Source organism: Thamnophis elegans, chromosome 5, assembly GCF_009769535.1.
Source record: "Thamnophis elegans isolate rThaEle1 chromosome 5, rThaEle1.pri, whole genome shotgun sequence".
NCBI lineage: Eukaryota > Metazoa > Chordata > Lepidosauria > Squamata > Colubridae > Thamnophis > Thamnophis elegans.
Window position 1 is genome coordinate 81,572,559 of NC_045545.1, and position 17,765 is coordinate 81,590,323.

The 17,765-nt window shown below is 39.0% G+C and overlaps 1 protein-coding gene across 1 annotated transcript in view; it reads right to left on the reverse strand.

The window, feature by feature from the left end:
• The window catches only part of ZNF217 (zinc finger protein 217), a 37,055-nt gene extending 20,100 nt beyond the window's left edge, over positions 1 to 16,955 (reverse strand). Inside the window, exon 1 of the mRNA XM_032218285.1 lies at positions 16,853 to 16,955. The gene's annotated coding sequence lies outside the window, so the exon portion shown is untranslated. The remainder of the gene's footprint in view (positions 1 to 16,852) is intronic.
• Between the last annotated feature and the right edge of the window lie 810 nt (positions 16,956 to 17,765).

A 17,765-nucleotide genomic window follows, 5' to 3' on the forward strand; every position in this document is an offset into this window, starting at 1 on the left:
TATTCTGCAATATTAGTACTGTTGGTGAGTCAACAGCAGGCCAGAGTAGGAGCTGCTGCGGGACAGAGATAACACTTGCTCTTTTAAAATTACAATTTAAATCAAGTTGATTTAAATCAAGCCTTTTTACTAGTGATTTAAATCGTGATTTAAATCGACTTAATTTAAATCAAATCCACCCTGTCTGATAACTAAGAAAATACATTCATTCTACGTTAAATAACATTTAATCAGCCTTAATCGCAGAGATAGGCAATCTGATTCTCTGCAGAAATTTTGGACTTCAACCCCCTATCAGCCTCCACCAACAGAGATAATGACAGGCAATTGTGGAAGTGATACTGGGGAAAAATATGCAGGGGAATGGATTGCTTAAACCTGATTAATAGTTATTTTCCTATAATAGTTATATAATTATAGATAGATAGATAGATAGATAGTATTTGTGCCACTAATTACATACATACATACATACATACATACATACATACATACACACACACACACACACACACACACACACACATAATTACAGGTAAAGGTTCCCCTCGCACATATGTGCTAGTCATTCTTGACTCTATGGGGCAGTGTTCATCTCAGTTTCAAAGCTGAACAGCCAGTGCTGTCCAAAGACATCTCCGTGGTCATGTGGCCAGCATGACTAAACGCTAAAGGTACATGGAACACTGTTTCCTTCCCACCAAAGGTGGTTCCTATATTTCTACTTGCATTTTTACATGCTTTCAAACTGCTAGGTTGGCAGAAGCTGGGACAAATAATGGGAGCTCACCCTGTTACGCGGCACTAAGGATTTGAACCACCAAACTGCCAACCTTTCAATCTACAAACTCAGTGTCTTAGCCACGGAGCCACCCGCGTCCTTAGGGATAAACTACTCAAGGTTAAATTTGTGTATGGCCATCTATATTCTCTTTTTAAAAATATAAAGTTGATTCTCTGCTGCTGAGTTTTGGAAAGCTCAGGATCACAACCTTAAATGCTTAAATCGTCAAAAAAAATTCATATACTATACAAACCTATCAGTTTAGGTTTTAGATATAAATTGTATTTTTAGGTAAAATGCTTACTAAGCATTGGAGATCTCGGAGTAATTTATCCAAATAAGAAGAAGCCAGGCTGAGAAAGCTAGTGTTTCTGAAACCCAAAATTACACTGATCCTTTTAAATTGTGGGGCTGCATTTCAACAGCCGAGTGAGACATCACATAAATATGGAGCTGGGATGAGAACCTAAGTTTAATTCTTTTGGTTTTACTTTATTAGTGAACAACCCAAAACAGATTTGTGAGCAATAAGTCTATTTTTACATTCTTTACAAATTTATGTATGCTAAAGATTCTCCTTTATAGTTTTCTTTAAATAACTGTTCCCTCTGCTTCATATATTACCAATTTGGTTTGCCTTTGGACTTTTATATTTATCCTGCATAACTTCAAATAAAACAATCACCAACTACGATAAAAGGCATTTTATAAGATACTACTGAAAAATATCAGTCTAACAAGGAAGGCAATAGTAACTTCTGTTTTTTGCATTTCAGCTGATCAGGTCAACAGCAGGCCAAAGTACAGCAAGATTTTACCATTTCTTTTCAGTTTCCTAATCTACCTAAAGTCATGTTTCTTTCAAGTTAATCTCAATTACTGTTATTTGCAAATAAAACATTGAATCTTTTGAAGTGGAGATTTATTACTCTCACTTTCCTACCTAGAATGATATTTTATGCTACAATATAGTTTCATCCTAGAAACTATTCACATCAATTTTGTGTTTTAATTATTCTGTGAGGACTGCTTGAGTGAGAGTTTGGGTATGACTGATTCGGAGGACCTGCCGGGGTATGCGGGGGTCACCGGGGTGGTTGGGGGGACTACAACCACGGGAGAGGGTCGGAGCATTGCGGTCATAACAGGGAGAGGCAGATATGGCGGGGACTTTAGGGCAGGCCATCATCGGGGAAGGAGGGCTCGCTGTGTCATAGAGATCCCTCCTTCCGGCCCTAGGAGTCCCACTCCAAGGTCAGATGGCGCGAGTACGCAGGACCCTGGTCTCAGGCTGCTGTCGCTAAATGCCAGGTCTGTTGTTCATAAGGCCCCCCTCATCCGGGACTTGATAACTGATGAGGGCGCAGACCTGGCATGTATTACTGAGACATGGCTGGGCACGGAGGGAGGAGTCCCCCTCGTAGAGATGTGCCCAGCCGGATTTCAGGTGCTACACCAGCCGAGAGCCCAGGGAAGGGGTGGCGGTGTGGCTATTGTAGTCCGGGAGTCTTTAGCACCTCGTAGGATCCCTGCTCCGGAGCTTGTCGGGTGTGAGTCCCTGCTGGTGAAGCTGGACCTCAAGGGTCAAGTGGGTCTGCTGTTTACGTACCTGCCTCCCAACTGCGTTGCAGCAGCCCTCCCCTCGCTCCTCGAGTCAGTAGCCGAGCTAGCAGTTGAGTTCCCTAGACTTATAGTTCTGGGGGACTTCAACTTGCCTTCGCTCGGTGAACACTCTGATGGAGCACAGGAGTTCATGGCTTCCATGACAGCCATGGGCTTGACTCAAGTAATCCGAGGCCCAACTTACTCAGCGGGTCACACGCTCAACCTCGTATTCCTCTCGGAGCAGTGGAGTTACGATCTTGGTCTGAGGGGTAATGAGATCATACCCCTGTCGTGGTCAGACCACTACCTACTGAGGCTAGACTTCCGGAGGCCAAACCCCCACCGTAGGGAGGAGGAACCGACCAGCTGGTTCCGCCCCAAGCGACTGATGGATCCTGTTAGGTTCCAGACGGAGCTTGGGGTTATTCCTGATACCCTCGCCCACAGTTCGGCGGAGACCCTCGTCGCTGCCTGGCACTCGGCAGCTTCGGAGTCTCTAGACCGGATTGCGCTGCTACGGCCCCTCCGGGTCAGCGGCCCCCAGAGGCCTCCTTGGTTCACTGAGGAGCTCCGGGAGGTAAAGCGCCGGAGGAGACGCCTAGAGCACTTGTGGAGGTCCGATAGGTCCGAGTCGAAACGGGCACTTTTAACAGCATGCACCAAGGAGTATATTCGGACCTTAAGAACAGCAAAAAGAACATACATTGCCTCCTTGGTAGCGTCCACCGAGTCCCGCCCAGCCGCCCTGTTTAGGATAACCTGCTCCCTCCTAAATAGGAGGGAGATGGGGGACTCCCTACAGGGTAAGGCTGAGGAGTATGTCCAGTTCTTGGCGGACAAAGTTGCCCGGTTTCGAGCGGACCTGGACTCCACCCCAGTAGATCCAGCCGAGACACAAGGAGAAGACTTGGCAAACCATCTCTGGGTTGAGTTTCAGGAAGTTGCCTCTGGGGATGTGGACAAGGCTATGCGAGCTGTGAGTGCCTCCACCTGCATACTGGACCCGTGTCCCTCCTGGCTGGTTGTCAACAGCAGTGAGGTGACACGAGGCTGGATCCAGGCGGTTGTTACCGCTTCTCTTCGGGAGGGGTACTTTCCCACCGCGCTCAAGACAGCGGTGGTAAGACTCCTCCTGAAGAAACCGTCTTTGGATCCAGCTGTTCTTAATAACTATCGTCCAGTCTCCAACCTCCCCTTTGTAGGGAAGGTTGTTGAGAAGGTGGTGGCTCTCCAGCTTCAGCGTACCTTGGAGGAAGCTAACTATCTTGACCCCTTCCAGTCTGGCTTCAGACCCGGTTACAGCACAGAAACCGCTTTGGTCGCATTGACCGATGATCTCTGGAGAGCTAGGGATGGAGGCCATGCTTCCATCCTAGTTCTCCTGGACCTCTCAGCGGCTTTCGATACCATTGACCATGGTATCCTTCTGCGACGGCTGCGGGAGATAGGGGTGGGCGGCACTGTTTTGCAGTGGTTCTCCTCCTATCTCTCGGACAGGTCGCAGTCGGTGTTGGTGGGGGGGAGAGATCGTCCCTGAGGCCCCTAACGTATGGGGTGCCGCAGGGGTCGGTCCTATCCCCCCTACTATTTAACATTTACATGAAACCGCTGGGCGAGATCATCCGAAGGCACGGGATAAAATACCACCAATATGCGGACGATACACAGTTGTATCTGTCCGCCCCGTGCCAACTCAATGAAGCTGTGGACGTGATGAACCGGGGTCTAGAAGCCGTTAAAGACTGGATGAGAGCAAACAAGCTGATACTCAACCCAGACAAGACCGAGTGGCTGTTGTGTTTCCCTCCCAAAAATTTGACCAACATACCATCACTCAGGCTGGGGGGACAAAACTTACACCCCTCAGAAAGGGCCCGCAACTTGGGAGTCCTCCTGGACCCACAGCTAACTTTTGACCACCATCTCTCAGCTGTGACCAGGGGGGCATTTGCCCAGGTTCGCCTGGTGCGCCAGTTGCGGCCCTACCTGAATCGGGAGGCCCTCACAACAGTCACTCGAGCCCTTGTGATCTCCAGGCTGGAATACTGTAATGTGCTCTACATGGGGCTGCCCTTGAAGAGCATCCGGAGACTTCAGCTAGTCCAGAATGCGGCCGCGCGAGTGATCGTGGGCGCACCACGGTTCGCCCACATAACACCGATCCTCCGTGAGCTGCACTGGCTACCTGTCGATCTCCGGGTGCACTTCAAGGTCCTACTCACCACCTATAAAGCGCTCCATGGTAGTGGAGCTGGCTATTTGAGAGACCGCCTTCTGCCAATTACCTCCCTGCGTCCCATCAGATCGCATAGAGTTGGCCTCCTCCGTATTCCATCCGCCAGTCAGTGCCAACTGGCGACTACTCGGAGGAGAGCCTTCTCTGTTGCGGCTCCGACACTATGGAACAATCTCCCCGTGGAGATTCGTACCCTCACCACCGTCCAGGCCTTCCGCACAGCCCTCAAGAACTGGCTAGCCCGTCAGGCCTGGGGATAAGTTTATTTTGCCCCTCCCGAATGCTGAGTGAATGTTGAGTTTTTACTGTTTAATTTACTTTTGTGCACATTTCTTTTTGTATTGTCCTACACTCCCTTTCCTTTTGATTGTAAGCCGCCCTGAGTCCCCTCAGGGAAAAGGGCGGCCTATAAATGTCTAATAAATACTCAAATACATCAGGCCCTTAAAATTGTTTTTTCTTGTATTTCTATGACATATTTTCATCTGCTATTTATTTGGTAAAATTTTGAAAAGAGGAAGTGTGTGTGTGTGTGTGTATAAACAGAATGCCTTATAAAATTCAGTTTTGTCAAACTGAATCCCGTTGGATATTGAAGATTGAAAATAATTAGATTTATTCTTCACAGTTCTATAAATGAGAACTGTTTTGATACAAAAAGCTACTTTACACATTTTGAAAATATGAAGAGCCTGGCAATTTCAACTATAAAAACACTAGAAGGCCACCTAGTTTACAATTTCATTTAGTATAATCTAATTTCAGAGTTGCAGGATATACAATATTTTAAAAGGAACAGGAATAATTTCTGAACGTTCCATCCTTCTGTACAGAACAAACTATTTCCATTGTTTAATTTTGACTTTACAGCCCTTTCTAAGATTTGACCTGGCACTGCAATATCTCAAACTTCCCAACTGAAACTTGAGACACAGAAATATTTGCTTTAGACTGCAAACAATATGAAAATGGGTGGTGGTGAACCTGTGGCTCTCTAGTTATTGCTGAACTACAATTCCCAGCATTCCTCAGCGATGACCATGCTAGTTGGGACTGATGTGCATATTCAGCAATATCTATGGGGCGACAGGCAACTGACATAACGCAAAGGGCTGCTTTGCTCTTCATGGTATCTTTTTAAGCAATGCTCAAGCATCTCCAGAACGCATTCTGGATGCTAATTCAGAAAGTCATTCTAAGGGGCTTCGACTAGATATTCAACCTTCCTCTAAAGATGAAGAGACACCAACATACTCATAGAAACTAACTTCTTTGTTTAAAGACAAACAAGAAATTTCTTTTCTTTCTTCCTTTTGCCCTAGTATTTATTAGCAGCTTTCCCTTGCTTTTCATCATACCAACAACTAACAACGCAACTAATGAGAAAAAAATCCTCAAAAATAACATCCTTGTGTCTTCTAGAGAGAAAGGAGGCTTAGAAGTGGAGTGCGAGTTTACACATGAGTCACACACCAGTTTTGCACTCACAGTGGCCTTTTGAAGAGCCAAAAGTGTGAACAGCATTCTATACCTCATTAATGGCTAATCTTCAGCCCACAATTGACGAACTATCTTATATTTTGATCCCAGAATGTACGGTGGAACATTTGCACATCATTTGTTCATCTTATAAAAATACCTATTTTTCATTTAACTCTATCTTCCCTCAGAAAAACAGCCAGTGATACCACAGTGATGTAAATATTTTAAGCTTCCATTAAAAAAGAAAACAGAAGTAAATACAACATTGATATTGATGTCGATATATTTAATTTCTATTGTATAGATACTATAGATTAATGTACTTCAGAGTTTAGTTACTAAAACAAAGTTCTAACAGCAACTATGTATTCCTTCCAAAAATCTAACCTAAATGTATTATTATAATGTGGTTCCTTGTTTATGTCCTAGTGTGGTTTGCAAACCCACCCATTATGGTTTACGGTATGTGACTAAGCCACTATGACCTGTTTAGCAAACCATGTTTAAAACACTCAGCTTATCATTTATACATAAAACAGGCCAATCTTTTCTTTTAGTTCATTACAAAAACTGGTACCATGCCACTAAGAAAGCACACCAGATTTTCTGTCCATAGCATTTTATTCAAATTTGAGATTCTATCAAATTAGACACCTCGTCCTAATTCCTTTACTTGGAATTTTAGCGCCATTAGATTTCTGTATGTAAGTAACAATACCTAAAAATATTTGCAAAAAAAAATCTTTAAAGAACACCACTGACATAACTTTCAAGCTGTTTCAGTTGCATTTTGATTTTTTCAAATAATTATTTTTAGTAACATATGTAGAACAAATTGTCCTATGTAGCTATTATTAAAAACAATGCTTTCTTTTTATAATATAAATATAAGTATATTGTTTTCATAATCTAATGTCAGATAGCATGTATGTCTATGCCTATATAATTAAAATATTAAAGGTAAAAGTTCCCCTCAAACATATGTGCTAGTTGTTCCTGACTCTATAAGGCACTGCTCATCTTCGTTTCAAATGCAAAGAACCAGCGCTGTCTGAAGACATCTCCGTGGTCATGTGGCTGGCATGACTAAACACCTAAGGAGCATGGGACAGTGTTATCTTCCCACCAAAAGTGGTCCCTATTTTTCTACTTGCATTTTTTACATGCTTTCGAACTGCTAGGTTGGCAGAAGTTGGAACAAGTAACGGGAGCGCACTCCATCACGTGGCGCTAGGGATTCGAACTGCCAAACTTTCTGATCGACAAGCTCAGTGTCTTAGTCAGTGAGCCACTGTGTAAAATCATAAAATGATTTCCTTTTATAATATATAGTATATTGTTTCCATAATCTAATGTCAGATAGAATTTATGTCCATGTATATATAATTAAAATATTAAGTATATATTAATACAAAATAGTTAAAATAATTGTAATAAGACTATATATTTTCTCCCACTTTATTTGATTTTTGTTCCATCTTTATTACTTTATAAGTCACTGAAGGCAGTGTACATAACAGCTTTCCTCCTCATATTTTCCCCACAACAACCCTGAGAGGTGGGTTGGGCTGAGAGGGTAATAGTTCCAAAACCACCCCAAAACACAGCTGATTTCTAGGCCTATACCAAAGGGGCTCTAGTTGGGTGAATTGCTGTTCACTTTTTAGTTGTAATCTATTCTTTCTGTAGTGCTTATTTTGAAATTGCTCTATTTCCATAAATTCATAATGGTACTGTCAATATGCCATATATATTTTAAAAGGTTAACATTTAATCAGTCAAAAATATTGGACAGGTAGAATTCCAATGAGGTAATTTTTAAGTCTTATTAACTATTTCTTTCTCAAAAGTTGCATAGCTCATTCTAGCTTCAGAACAATTTGCAGAAAAACTAGTCTTATGACTAAGCTACAATATAAATTTACCACTATAAGCACGATATTTAAAATCAATGTGAGCCACATACTACTGAGAAAAATGGGTATACAAGTTTATAATATTTGTACCAAGTTCTCAAAAGGATGTGAAACAACTGTCATTCTTGATTAATTCTGTCCTCGTACTTTTACTAATTTGATACTTAATAAGGAACCAGTCCTCTTCGTTTCAATCAAGTTCAAATTACAGTTGATGATACATTTTTTTTCCAAAAACTATTTTTAAACAGGAGCTTTCTTTGAATATTCAGAAAATTTTCCATTCAGACTTCACTATGAATTGGTCACCTTTTGTTCTCAAATTAGATATATTTAAATATTGTAACTATATTGTTATTCTTGAACAACATATACATGTATGTATGTATGTATAGATAGATGATAGATAGATAGATAGATAGATAGATAGATAGATAGATAGATAGATAGATAGATAGATAGATAGATAGATAGATAAATATATATAGATCTATAGATACACACACACACACACATATATTTTGGTCCCATGGTTTACAATATCCTCCCTTTCCTACCCTCAAAGGATATAATCTTATCTCTGCCAACAGATGCATCAGACAATGTGTGCTCAAGTTGAAAGTTTACAACAAATACACTAATTTTGTAGAGGTGTCACAAATGAGTCCCATGCGGAATACTTGACTCATACAAATGAATACAATCACATGCATAATCTCATCCACCAATATCAAATTCTTATAGGACAGCCTACATAGTGAGTATTTTTGCAACTGTTGTAAAATTAGCCTGATATATTTAGGGACCTGTAACTGGGAAGAAAATTCCCAAATCCTACTAAATCTGAGCTACTGATATCTCTGGATATTATTGCTTTTCCCTTCTACGTGGTTCATATACATCAGTCACTTGCAAATACCTGCCACCAGAGGTGGTATTCAGCCGGTTTAGACCAGTTTGTCCAAACTGGTAGTGGAAATCGAGGGTGGGCCTGTCCACCCGCCCCGGCTCTATGCCGTCCAATTTAAGCACGTTTTCAAGCTGTGCACATGCGTGCAAGCAGCGCGCCCAATCAAAGTGCATGCATGGAAGCCAGAGCGCATGCATGGACGCATGCACCCTCACATTTGTGAACTGGTAGGGAAAGTAAGTGAATACCAGCCCTGCCTGCCACAGAATAGTTAGTATATATTTATGGTCCCAACAAACATTCAAAAGAAATCTAAAATTACAATAAAATGTATCCCAAAGTTAGGAGAACATAAACATTGGAAGTTCTTCATGGTGGAAGGTTTACTAGCTCTGATCAAAATACTAAAATGCACTTTAAGTAGCAGAGAATGTTCCAGAATACACCTGGTGATCCTGTCATGAGGCAGAAGCAACTTCCTTTTTGCCATTTTTTAAATATTTGCCTTTGATATATAGATTAGTTTTCCACAATGTCTGTGAAGACATGAAAGACACACTGTTTATCTATTTCAACTCAAAGATAAGAGATTTTAGTAGCCTGATTAGAATACCCATTTAAATTTGTTTCAAATTTATCACTTGGCAATACTGATATACAAAATGGAAGGAGGAAAAGAAGAAATGGAATGAAGACAGATTCAAATTTTGAATGCTGAGTCATATGCCCAACTATATTCTGACTTTTAAAAAAAACTTGGTAATTTTGAGTTCAAATTCTTCTGAAACTTCAATGGTAAATCAACTTAATGTATAATCTAATTTAATGATCATCCATTTGGATTGCAACTAAAAAAAGTTTAAATACATACAAAGGATTTGTATTAAAATACTCAAGTCAATTTTCTTTTTTGTAACTTATACTATGCAGATCTTAGTATCCTAAAGATTTTAGGATATCCAGAAGCTGGCAATTTCAATCATTTTCCAAAGTGTGCATAGTAATGCAACAGGACAGCCTGTATTAATTCTGCAACTATTTAGCCAATAATGAGTTATGTGCTAGGATCTTATCTTAGGTAAAAGAGAGGTAAATGATAGACAGACATGTCCATTAAGTTGGGTATATAAATTAAAATAAATGCAGCTAGGAAAAACTAGGATAAGCAATACTGTAGTATTGAATATAATAGCCAATATACATATTCAGATGGATTAAATTAATGATTTTCAAGATGAAACTTGAAATAGCATATCCGAAGTGTGAATGTTAGGCCAAATCTAAGCCTGTGAAATACAAGCTTATCAGCTAAAAGGTTTTGGATTTTTCCTACATTAGAATTTCCCTAAGCAGTGCATTCCTTTGAATGATAAGCCCCCAAATTCAATTATCAATTAATTCATTCAAATATATCATACAGCTCTCTCTCTGATTTAAACTAGGTCTGGCAGACAACAGAATAGTTTTACTAAAAGTCAAAAAGGAAATTTGTTGTTGGAATTAGGATATCAAATTCAGGAAATGCATCACCTGTTTTATATGTTTTTAAAGTTGCCTGAATATATTAGCTGATACTTTTAAACTTAGTAAATCTTTTATTTAAAAAAAATCTCAAGAGATTTACTTAAAAACTAGTCAAGCCAAAAACCACAGCTACTCATATGGAACAAAGCTCCTCCAGGATCCTCCGCTCAAAAGCTGGTAGGAATTTCTACAATAAGAGAATCCAAAATCCATGCGTAGTGATATGGCTACATAGTCCAACTTTTAAAGTGAAGAAACCTAACATTGTAGATTCACAAATAAAAAATTCTTCCCAACAGAATTCATACTCTGAATGAAAATATAGCTTGCATTGATATCTGCAGTTTGAGTTAAGAGTTCCACGAAATTTTCAACCATTATCTAAGTAAATACTAAAGCTATAGCTAAAATTTCATGTAGATTAAACGACATTTAAAGTGACTCCAGTTCACCCAAGCATACAACAGAGCAATAGTACATATTTTTGAGGAAATAATCTACTTTTAAGTTTTTTCTCTCTCTACCTTGCAGAATACTTATATGCCCCATTTGAATACCAAATATTTTCTTTTAAATAGTGTAATTACAGTCATCTGGGTTTAAGTAGTATATAAAATATACTTCATTAAGCAATCAAGAACACAATATTTTCAATTATCCTTGAAAACAAGGTTAAAAGGCAATTTCCCCTGTTTTCCTTCACTTTTATAGCTGCTGTAAATCCAAATATATTTAAACAGTTCTTTCCAAATAGTGTTCTCTAGAGGTATGGACTTCATCTCCCATAATCCTTAAGTGAGATTAAGGCTGCATTTGAGGATCATGTGAAAATATATTGCAATCACTTTGGTTGTGTTCCAAACCTTTTCTAGCTCCCTTCATGACACCTACACAACATACATATTCAACAAAAAAAGCAAAGTCATAAAAGGACTCATTTGCATTTGAAAGTCGATAGTTCAGCATAACATAACAATTCATGAGTCCTACATATCTAGGGTTAGGGAGAAGCAATAAAGCAGTTGTTGGCTGATATCCAACTCCTCTCCTAAATTAGGTTGTATGAGCAATAATCTCTGGAACAAAATTCCATTTTTTTAATAGACGGCAATCCATGCTGATTTTTTTAGTGCTAATTTTTATGCCTACACCTCATTATTCACGAACTACTAGAACAGTTTATTTAAAATCAAACTATAAAAATAATTCTATAATAGCACTATATAGTGCTTGAGATAAAGTTTCAATGTGGCATAGGAGACCCAAGTTATATTCCAACTTCAACCATAGATCATTGGTTGATTTTGGCTTAGTCACTCTTTTTCAACTGAGTCCACTTCACAGCATTGTTGTTGTGGGGAATATTATGTACACCATTTTGTGCTTCTGAACAAAAAAATAGGTTATTCATCCCATGTATAAATAAAAGACAATTATTCCAAACTTACAACATATTCAGTAGTATTAATTGCTATAGAAGAATGTTGCATTAATAGGCCTTGATTTCAAATTATATTACTTTTAATTTTGGCTTCTTACTTTGAATGTTGACAATTTATAGTCCAGTAGGCTATAAAATTATCTGGGTTAAAGTGAAGGAGGAGATGATTTATCTAATATGCTGTAATTGCTTTTTAAGGAGTGGAACAACACTATGAGCATGTGTATTTAAGTCCATAGTGGAAAATAATTAATTCCACTTACAATTTACCTCAACCCAAACAAGAATATTTTTCTGGCTTCATCTGATGATGCTAACTTAAAACTATTAATATGGTTGATGTGAACCCTTCACCAGCTGAACAACTAAAAGTTTATGTTCTTGGAACTCTTAATTTTTGGACAAAATGAGATCCTCTAACTTTACTGAAAACAAAGCATAAAGCAAGAATTCTGCCAACTGCTTATCAACTGTAATACTAACTTGGAGTACAACCACATGTGGCCTTATATTAGAAAGAAGATAAAAATAGAAGTGTTGCTAGCTCACTAACTTTGAACAAGAAAACCTCAATTTACAATAGTGAAGCTTTTACACACAGTTGTACTGACTGCACATCCCATTTTTAAAATATAAAACTTCTATAAGCACATAATAACAAAAATAAAGCAACAACATGTTTACTTTCCCAATTCAAAGCAGCATTCATAAATCTCTGAAACATCATCACCCTTCCCACCCCCCAAATATTATTTTATTCCTGATTCTCAATTGCTGGAGGCTTGCACAAGATTCAAGTGTCATTAAAAATGCTAAAAAGTATTCATTATGAATAATTATCTTTGGTGCCAAAGGCATAGCAAATGTAATTATGTGAAGCAGAAGACAGGAAGGACCAACTGTATTGGACTCCTGATGTTCTAATCAGGCAAAAAGAGAATAAAGGAAGGTCTGAATCCCATAATGACAGCCCTGCTGTGGGAAAAACTGTGCTATTTTCTACATTTAAATAAAAGCTCAAACACCAAAGGATGACATGAGATAAATAACTGGTCATCCAACAGCTTCAGTTATTTAATCTTCCTGAATCTTTGTGGAAGCAACTAAATTCAAAGGTCAAGCTTCTTTTTCAAACTTGCCTAAAGATAGTAAAACTAGTCATTTTCAACTATAAATTGAAAAGGGAGGGAGAAGCCATTCTCTCCTGTAAGAATTAGCAATATGGGTTTAGATTTTGTGGCATGCATTATATTCTTCTATAAGTTTACAAAAGCAGGTTCTTTTCTTCTTCCAGATTTTTTTAAAATGAAGTCATGTTACTACTTCCTCAACCTATAAAGTTTACTGACATTGACTCTGTTTTACATAGCTATCATAATATTGAAAGCCAAATAAGGCCTGCAATCCTCTTTTCTATTCTTCCCCCCTCCTCTCCTTGGGCGGGAAATTAATAACTTGAATTTTCACTGTTCCTGAACATACTATTTGAGAGTATGGCACACCAAAAGCCAAAGCACTTACTTTCAAGTAACAATATTAGGATAAAGAAATAAAGTATGCCTCTCACTTTGATCTTATACTTGTCAGAAAGAGATTAATCCTGAAACAATGCCATTCTACAGATGGATGCAGGATCTAACAACAACCTTGAAGTAATGCAAAATGGTTTGCAAAAGTTTGATAAAGAATCCAACATGAAACAAACCAGTGTAAGAGAAGTAATGAAGTAAATCTCCTTTTTCAAGCCCATATATCCCCACCCCCATGCCTTTCCATTCCTCACCAAAACAAAGGAGATATTTCAACCCATCCATAGCTCTCCATCTGGAATCTAATGCAATTTCCATTAAAGAAGCTAGTAGCCATCTCCTTAAAATCTACATGAATACTAGCCTTTCTTTGAAATTTCACCTTTTAGATCACAACTTTGCAAATAATATTTAATTAAAATAGACCTCCCCCCCCCAGAGATAACACTATAACATGGATTAACATAAAGAATTAATTGTTTAAAAACGTGCATATACCCACAAAAAATACAATCTCCAGCATTTACGAGTTATTACAAAATTGTTTACATCAAACCTTTGAAGGAAAGAATTCTTATAGTATGTAGACTAGAGACTGAATTTAGGGGGTGGGGTAGGGATATGTCTTTAATTCCTTTAAAATGACATGTGGGTTTTTTTTTAAAAAAGGAACTCAAATTAAGAATCTTTTTTTCAAAGAGACTATTCTATATCGCTATTTAGCTCAAAGAGAATTTTCAAAGAAGCATATACCCAAAAATAAGATTTGTTTCTAAGCAAGAATCGTCAGCTGCCATTAAAGCCACACCTTAAAAAGTTCCTACCATACAGCAGCCAAGCAAGTACAAACTAGTGGTGGCTCTTTTCAGATAAAATAGCAGTAAACTTAAGACTTAGCAAGATTTGATATTTGAACATGAGGTATACCTTTTTTAAAAAAAGGATGAAATTTATGGCACCAAATTTTTTAAAAGGCTCTAAATACAGGAGTGTTTTGTTTTGCCTTTTTAAAAAAAAATATAAGTGGAGTCTAACAACCTTTCACGGGAATATAAATATTTAACATTTAAACCTGACAACACAACACTAAAAGATAAAATGCCTTCCTGCTAAGCGCAATAGTGCCTCAGAACTGGAAGGCAGCTGTTGTTCCCTCGGCCTTCTCTTTTGTTGCACCTAATCTCATGTCAAGTCATTCAACCAGTTCCAAAGAGATGAAGACATAATTGAATCAACCTCATACAAAAAAAAAACTGTTCTTAAATAGCAATATGGAGACATTAATTATTCTATACAAGCCAACAACCGTATTTTCCTTCTTCCATCTTCCACCAAAACACACACACACACAAACCCCTTGTATAAATACATGCATGTACAGACAATGAAACTGAAAACAACTCTCGGATTTGGCAAAGACACTAAATAGTCAGCTCAATCAAAAGGCTATAGGAATAGATCCTTAACAGCAGTTTTTGTAATGCATTAACATAACTTGAAATAAAGCTTCAGGAGCCCAATTCAATTTCAAGAAAAACCAGGATAATTCTCACTTCCCATTCACAAGCAGATAAGTATTATTAGTAATTAATAGGAGTCATATTGAATTATCTGGAGAATGAAGACACATTTAAGAAGTTACTGATGATCCATTACAAGCTGGCATTCCAACTGCAGATCTTAAATACTGACTCATCAATTCACATAAAAATAGAAGAGGGAAATCAAACTCCACCCACTTTCCCTCCCCCACCTTCAAAGAAAGCAGTTTAACCTACTTATCTCAGCCATTTCTTCTTGCCCAAGAGAACATCTAATTATGAGCAATCTTCCCTTATTTGAAATGGGTTTTGAAACATTCAAGAGACAAGACGACCCCTGAAGTACGTGTAACAGAATTTGGGCAAATATATTTTCAAACTCTAGTTGTAATCAGGATGCTCACAGTACTTTTGCAGATACAAAAATCAAGCTCTCACCTGCCAACAGAATGTAAACAGTGGTCAGCAAGTTAATGCTTGATATGTAGTTGGCTGGGAGGCCTTTTACTTCGTAGCCTCCCTAATTGTATCAAGTCAGCTTTTCAAGGCCTAATACTGTGAAGAATGATAGGAGTCCTCCCACCCACCCCCTTCACATTTTCGAAAGTGTGTTATTTCCTTCTGCTCCTTCACATTATAGAAACTTCCCTTTTCACATTCTTCTGTAAAAAGAATTACTTTGTCTACAGGCTTAAGTTCCTTTTTTCTTTTTGCTTTTCCCTCTGTACTGTATTCCTCCTGCTCAAATAACACCTTCCCTATTGGAAATGCTGTAAATTTTAAAGGTTCCAAGGTCAATTCAGAAAGGGCATTTTAAAAAAAAAATAGAAAACTAATTTCCTCACCCCCCCCCCCAACTCCTTTGGGCAACAGAGCTTCTACAGAAGAAAAACCCAAATTATCTGCAAATTTAGATGCAAACAAACTAGACCGGCAATTTTCCTATAGCTCTTACTTCAAAAACTCTTAAACTTCAATACAGATACTATACTCACAAGGGGATTCATGGGGGGGGGGGGTAAGGGAGCAGGGGCTTATGGGATTGCATATCGAAAGGCTGCTTTTGGCGACCAATTTCTGCAAGTCAAATAAACAAAAAAGCAAGCGCACCCCAAGTGAAGACGCAATCAGTTAAGAAATTAATGCAACCCTCCCTGTAGGGAGAGGTATCAACATATGGAAGTGAAATCATTCTGTCAGCCTTTGTGAATTTGTTATTTTCCTCTTCTCCCAGCGGAGTTATTGTTATTGGAGTCAACTAGTTTTATTTTATTTTTGAAAGTGTAAGCAGGGAAGATTGCCCCCCCCCCCAAATGATCTCTATAATCGTCAATAATAAAAAAAAACACCTCGAGAGCAGATTCAATTCCGCCCAGGAAGCCCTGAAAACGAAACTGACAAAATGGATCAATAAACTTCTCATTAGCAAATCTGCCCCCCGCAACCCCCCCCCCCCATCTGTGCCAAACACATTACAAATCTTGCTTCCAGGAACATCCCTGAGTCACAAAGAGGTCCTCCCTTTCCCTTCTTCCCTCCCCTCCCCCATTCGAGATTAAGCATATTGAATATTGAAAACAAAATACCTATATAGAAATGTAATGGAAGTTTCACCAACACCGATTGGGAGATTGGCAGAGAAGGGGGAAGAGAGAATTGAGAGGCAGAAGCAAGCGAGGCAAAATCGTATTATTATTATTATTTTTAAATCACCAAACACTAAGAAGTTTAGAGGAAGCAAGAGGAGCTAAATGTTTGTCTTCCCCATCTATCTTTCTACCTCCCTCGCTTTGCAGGAAGGTGGAAAGAAAAAAGAAGAAATGCAGGGTCATACGGAGAGTTTATTTTTAAGGGTAATTATTTTAGAATATTAAATGCCTTTACCTTTATGATTCTCCGCTGCCAAGTGGCTGTGGTAGTGGCTGGTGGTAGTGGAAGATAAAACTGACACAACAGGAGTTGCTGCGTTTGAATGAGAAAGAAGAGAGGAAGGAGGGATTCGGAAGGAGGGAGGGAAAGAGGGAGGAGGCTATTGGGAGTTTTTGAGGCTGGTTCCTGAGACACGCAAAGACACGCACACACGCACACACACAAACGGGATACACACCTGATCCTTTTGGTTTCATTCTCCAGATGCCAAAGGAAGAGGGGCTTAGCAGGAAAGGAAAAAGGAAGACAATGCAGAGAATCTGAGCTGCTCTACCATACCATGATTACAACCCAGCTGGGCAACATCCTTGGCAAAATTAGAAAGCAAAATTTGGCTATGTTTGTACAATCCTGACCCCCCCCCCTTATTTGGGAGGGGGGGTGAAGGTGGAGACTTTTTTTTGCATTTTGTTTTACATAAATGGACGGATCCTGTAGGTATAAACGGTCTGTGAAGCAGTTGTTCAAGGTGGTTTATAAAAGTAATGTGAATACACAGGAACGCATACTCTGTAAACGACTTGGGGCGGGGACCTATTTTTTTAACACACACACACACACTATACACACACTATTTGTAGTTATATTAATTATAATAATTTATATATTTAAATATGAATTATAAACATGTCATGTTTATCTTGGCATGGCATTCACAGTCTTTTTTTAAGCCGCCTTGGAAAGAACACGGGCGAATAAAAAAAAAATCAAATCCCCCCTCCTCAAGAGGAAGTCCCGCTACAACACAGGACTTATTTTCCACCAGGGGTTGCATCCTTCGTGGAGCCGTTCCTCTTCGGCAGCTTCACCCACTCCTGCTCAGGGGGATTAACACTCGCCGCGCACCCCGTCCTGGAAGGAAGCCCAC